The sequence below is a fragment of the Sinocyclocheilus grahami genome, unplaced genomic scaffold (assembly GCF_001515645.1).
Source record: "Sinocyclocheilus grahami isolate Dianchi unplaced genomic scaffold, SAMN03320097.WGS_v1.1 scaffold710.1, whole genome shotgun sequence".
Taxonomy (NCBI): Eukaryota; Metazoa; Chordata; class Actinopteri; order Cypriniformes; family Cyprinidae; genus Sinocyclocheilus; species Sinocyclocheilus grahami.
The window spans coordinates 554,781-560,843 of NW_015505889.1; positions in this window are offsets into that span (position 1 = coordinate 554,781).

The following is a 6,063-nucleotide window of genomic DNA, read 5'->3' on the forward strand; positions in this document are numbered from 1 at the left end:
TGACTCACAGAGTGTAAGTACGTTTTTTATATTTAAAGAGTTTTTATATTTTATATATTTAAAGCAAATTTTTTGAGCAGTGTAGAGTAGGGCTTGTTGTTTGTCATTTCTCCGATCACAAATGCAGACATGGTTTTATGTTTACATGGCGCGATGCAACGCAACGCGTAAAAAGACAGTATAAGTCATTATAATCCATAATTATGTCCCCACTGGATGCAACGAATGCCTCGTTTATAATGGGTTTTCATGTTTTTGAATCATCGCTCCGGCCTGACAGGGCATCATCACAGTATGGTAAGGGGCGTAACATTTCCGTCTCACGCTTGAGGTATTCGGCCAATCACAACGCACTGGATAGCTGGCCAATCACAGCACACCTCGCTTTTCAGACCGATGAGCTTTGTAAAAATCGACGCATTTCAGAAAGGCGGGGCATAGAGGAGAAACAATAATGTACAGTATGTTTTCTGAACCATTACACCAAATACACCAAAGAATGTTCTTTTTAGCAGCATCATATGACCCCTTTAAAACTTTCAGCCCATTAAAACGGAGAAATAAATTCTTTAAAATTGTTTAAAACCAAGTAGTTCTAATTTAAAAAGAAGCATTTAACATAGGATGAGCTTTGATTTTACCATATGTTGTAAACACGTGTAGTAGGCTACTAATCCACAAATTAAAATTTTAACGCACGCACAAAACAAAGTACATAAAATAAAGTTGTAGGTAGCCACTGATCTGTCGTCGCTTCCTCCTTCTCACTAGTAATTAAGGTGTGGCTTTGAGGAGGGGAACCTGATCCTAGACCCGTTATCCCAGAGCAGCAGTTGGAATCCACAGCATCTGTGGCCATATACACAAATTATGCAGGCGGTCAGGGGAAGGCTAAGCTTTCCCCAGCCGTACAGACGCTCCGCCTATGTGTTTTGTGCCTGTACATCGGTGTAATTGCTTATGATGAGTGTGGCTCTCAACATATGCCAGGCTCTTGAACGCAGCACACAAGTTCAGCACCATCGCTCTTGGACAGCGCCCTGCAGCCCGAGCTTTCAGTTCTATTCCAAAAATATCACTTTATAAGTTGGAAATAAAAACAAGCATTGTGCTTTTTACATAGTGTCATGTTTCTCCAAAACAACAGCAAAGATCCAAATCAATAAAAATAAATAAACCATAATAAAGCGTATAATGAAGTTCACAGTAAAGTACAGATGGGAATGGGATGGGGTGTTTTCTTCACTCTCAGAACCATCCTCCTCCAGAGATTTTTAAAACAGCTGAATGGTTGCTGTCTGTCGCAAGTGCGTGAACTGGCACCAGAGCAATGCATGACAACCGCACGCGTTTGGACCCGCAGGAGGCTGCCGTGTTATCTCTGATAGTGCGTGTATAGTCAAAAGGTAAAAAGTGTTAAAGCATAAGAGTATTTGGGAGCTTGTATAAGGTTTATGAAAGACTAGCTACCAGAAAAGACATGGCCCTTTCTCGCCCTCATCAGCCCCTCTCGGCAGATTCTGATGGTTTGCACACAGACTCGCGGATTAATCTGGCAGCTGTCTCACAGCAGACAAAAATGAGATTGATGCCAGCCAAAACAGAGAGATCGCGCACATAAAATCATTTCAATGGCAGCACAGAGCAGAAACCTGACAGCCACTGACAACCCGGAACGAAATCGTCTAAATCAGATGAAGGCGGAACGTTCTTTCAGTCAGCACGCGCTCCTCCGCCGATGAGCAGCGCTGTTAATTAAAGTACACAAGCGTAAAATGTGGAATAAAGAAAGCGCGTGGTGTAACTAAGTTTACAAATATGTAGGCAATCAGTTCGCCTTGTCTTATTCATTTTGATGCTCCCAAATTACGATTTGTCATTTGCATGTGCCGTTTATGTAAAAAGACATCTAAATGTCGCCCACAATTTAGGAGAGACAGCTCTTTAACTTTGTTATAATGATGAGCCGCACAAATTATTTATTTATTTACTTTTAGATTGTAGCAATTTTACGAGGCCAGGTAAATGCCTGTCACAATTCACAGCCAACAACAAAAACAAAGAAAGGTATTTGGACATTTGAAGGGACCAGACAGTAAATTAATAGTTGACTTGTGCCTGTGTTTAGACTTTCATCATCATTGTGCAAAGGCCTTGAGATCCTTCTGGAGCCAGGCGTGATGGGAATACATTATTTTAATAGTGCATAATATTCAAGCAGATAAAGAGAAAAAGGAAAGTGAAAGAAAGAGAGAGAAAGTTTTTCAGAATACTAATCATATTTAATTTAAGGTGCATGAGCAGACTTTGACCTACAGGTCAAATTGGCGAGTCCTTACCAGAAGCTTATCTGCTATAGGCCCTGCTCACAGATTTGTTAGACATTGCTTCCTATAGTGGCTTCACATGGCTATGTCACATTTATAGGACACAATTATAATAGTATATTTTCTCTTTTGATTCAAATCTCAGAGGATGAGTGGGTGTGAGGAGGTGTGTGTGTGTGTGTTCCTCTCAAAGGCAGAGACACTTTGCTAAGAGTAAAGAGGGAATTCTGTTACATTCACAGAACAAAAGTACATCTTTCACAGCACAGCTTCACTAAATTCCCAGCAGCCCTTCCCACAGAGCGGCCAATCTGTTTCCATTAGCTGCGCAGGTACAGGCAACAATTAAAGCAGATAAAAACATGATGTGCTAAGTGACTTGGATGATTAGTCTGTTATTAAGATCATGTGTGTTTCGTGGCATCAGTAATCCACAGGGAGAAAGAATTCACCACAATGACATCAAACAGCACCGCAAAGAGAACATTAACAGTTGAGTGCTGCTGTAACTTCACCCACTCACCTCCTATATCCTCTTCAACATAATGAGGAAAAGAAAGAGAACAGCCATATAGCTTTAACACAACAAATGACAGAAATCCCTATTCTATAGTGTTTTGCTATTAGCTACTTTCTAAAACCACAAACTGCATTTTAATATATTTTCATTTAGGATGGATTCATTTAAACATCTTTTGGGAATCAGTCCCTCTGCAGCTCATAGTCTCTAAATTTGGCTGGAAATTAAAATATTACATCAGCATCCCTTTTAAAACAAACACTGCCGTGTATTTTGTTCAGTCAGGTTTGCTTATTTGGTTGCTTATTTGTGCAACAAATCACAGATCACCACACAACATTACAATATGATCAATAATGACCTTATTAAATCACTGCGAAAAAGGTAATCTTAAAGGTACACCCTTTGTACCATCCACCATTAAATGATGCATATTAGTTACCTTTAAAGAGATAATTCACACAACCATGTCCCAATCTTGTAATGCCTTCTTTTGTCTGCAAAATAAAACAATAAAAAATAAAAATGCACGAATGCTGGGGTCCAAAAAACATTGCATCTCACTGACTTTCAATGGACAAAAAAAAATATATATATTTTTCAAAATATTTTCAAGGAAGAAAGTCATTCGTGTTTAGAATGACATGAAGGTGAGTAAATGATGACAGGATTCTTATCCCTTTAAGGATACATATTAGGTACTCTTTGAAGTGACATACTAAATAATTTAATAATTACTGAAATATTAATAAGTTAACAAGTTAATAAAATACTATGAGTATACTGAGCGTTTTATCAGTACGTTTTATTAAGTGCTTAAACTGTTTTGTTGGGGCTGTGTTTACTTGTTTCTAGGTTTTTATGTAATGTGTTTGCTTAAGGCATAAGTGACTGTTGCAGGTAGGAGGAAGAGCTATATAATTTTCTTCCATTCTCCAAAAAGAAGCAGAGTTCAACTGTTGCACAAGGACAGCAAAAAGACACAGCATGAACCCCAGCATGGGTAAATACAACAGGACACCATTAGTGACTTTGAGGAGGACGTTTTGGAGAACAGGAATAACAGAGCACACCTGTGTCTCTGGAAAGCCAAAGAGCAGGAGTGCAGGGACTATAAATATTAAACTATGAATTTCAGTTGCATCAGAAATATTTCTACTGTTGGCACCACCAGCTAACAGCTTCATAGCTGGTTTCTAAAGTAAAAGGAAACACACATTAAAATGTCTGGTCAAACTCATATGAGCAAGTGTGTGTGAGGGGAATTGCCTACAAACACACTCACTGGTACTTTGGCCTTCTTTGCCTCCCCTGCATTTCCAGCCTCCATCTCTCTCTTTCTCTGATGTGGTTATGTTAAATTAGATTTCCTGCAGCATAGCTGATCTAATTGGACATAACTTGCCTTCGGGGAATGCCAGTATTACCCAGCATGCGTCTCTCAGGGGAGCAGTCATGAGCATGTCAGTGGTGGTGGTTTCTATGGTGTGGAGTGAAAGAGAGAAAATAGATCTAGTTGAGCACCTGTAAGACAGGTATGATGCAAACACTACAATGCATCTTGACTTTCTTGACAAAATGTTTTTCTGTCAACTATAAATATTGTTGAATGTCTAGGTCATAAAGTAGCATCTGATTCTGTTCGGTTTGTGCTGTCCTGAAGTTAGCTGATGTAATTCTTGGTCAATTCACCTGTCTGTTTCAGTTTAATGAGGTGATGGAGAAGCAGAATATATGTGGGTTTGTTCAAATATACACCAGCTCACAACACACTAGACATTGGTCTGTTTCCCCGTTACCTTCAATTTCAGACACACTGAGAAGCACATACACATGAGTACACAAAACTGTAGACCATAAAGTCTAGACAAAACTAAAACCATACTCACAATACTCTGATATCCCAATTATTGTTAAGGACGAGGAGTGGTGTGACGTTACATGCAAGATAAATACATTTTAGTGAAATGCCAATCACAGAGCTGTATACCTGTAGAATTCATCTGAGATCTTCTGACAGTTCAGTGCCACAGAAGACATATGTGCGTGTCTGTGTGAGAGAAGACATTTGATTGACAGAGGCTAAATGCAGCCTGACTTCCTCTCATAAACAAGCCTATTTATAGTAGCAATCTCACCTCCGCTTGGATTCGTGTTTTCCAACAGCGCTTCAGTCTTGCTTATTTTCCCAAATAAAATTAAGCTCATTAAGAGGTTGCTTTCAGACAGGAGGATTGCGTGATCTTCAGAGAGCATTCTCTCCATAACGGTTGGAATCTGAGGCAGGGACAATTATGCTACACCAGACTGAGTTAATGGCAAAATTACACCAGGAGCTCAAATGGGATTTTGATTGCAACAAGAGGTCAACTGTGTCTGATCTCACCTCAGCTGAACACTGTGTCAAACGCATGCTTTATCACTGAGAGAGAGAGATATAGAGAAAGACAAATACAGAGATTACTATGGATAGTCTTCCTGTAGTCTGCAGTGAGAGCAGTGCTTCTTTCAGGGTCTCCTAGCCCATTTGATTTTGTTTTCCCAGCCCTTGATAATGGCCGGCATGGTCTTGCCCTTTTCTAATGTGATTTACAGCAAACTGCATTGTTTCCCAACTTAATATAATTGAGGTGGTTCCAGTAGTCCTTGTTATTTCATTGTCATTTATGATTTATTTTATGAATCTTAAAAAAATAATTAATAATAGTTTTTACAGTTCCTTGCAACAGACTGATAAAATGTTTTGGAAAATGTGAAAATCCAGTATGCATTTCAAATTGATCAGTATTGGCATTGCCATTTACCAGAGCTTGAATCAACATATGGTCAAAATATTTTAAACTGAATTCAAAATGTGAAATTAAGTGCATTTGTGTTAGGTTGCAAACTGCAGCTTATCTTCAAAACATGGAATTAGAATATCCACAATTTATGGACATCAGGATTTAGAATTATGTTAGAGCACTTCATTTTCTTATGATTTACATTTTATGCATTAACAGTGAAGAAATGAAAAAGTGAAACCTTTCTTCTCCAAAAGCAAGAAAAAGCTTAAATTAAACATCAGACCAGGCTCTGATGTCTGAAGGCTGTGTAAACTATGGATTTGTAAAAATTTTGTAAAAAAAACCTTTTAATAATACTTTTTCAATTTTCATGATATGGCAGACAGAGTGATTGACATCGCTGCGATTTGAGTGAATTTGCTCTCATCTT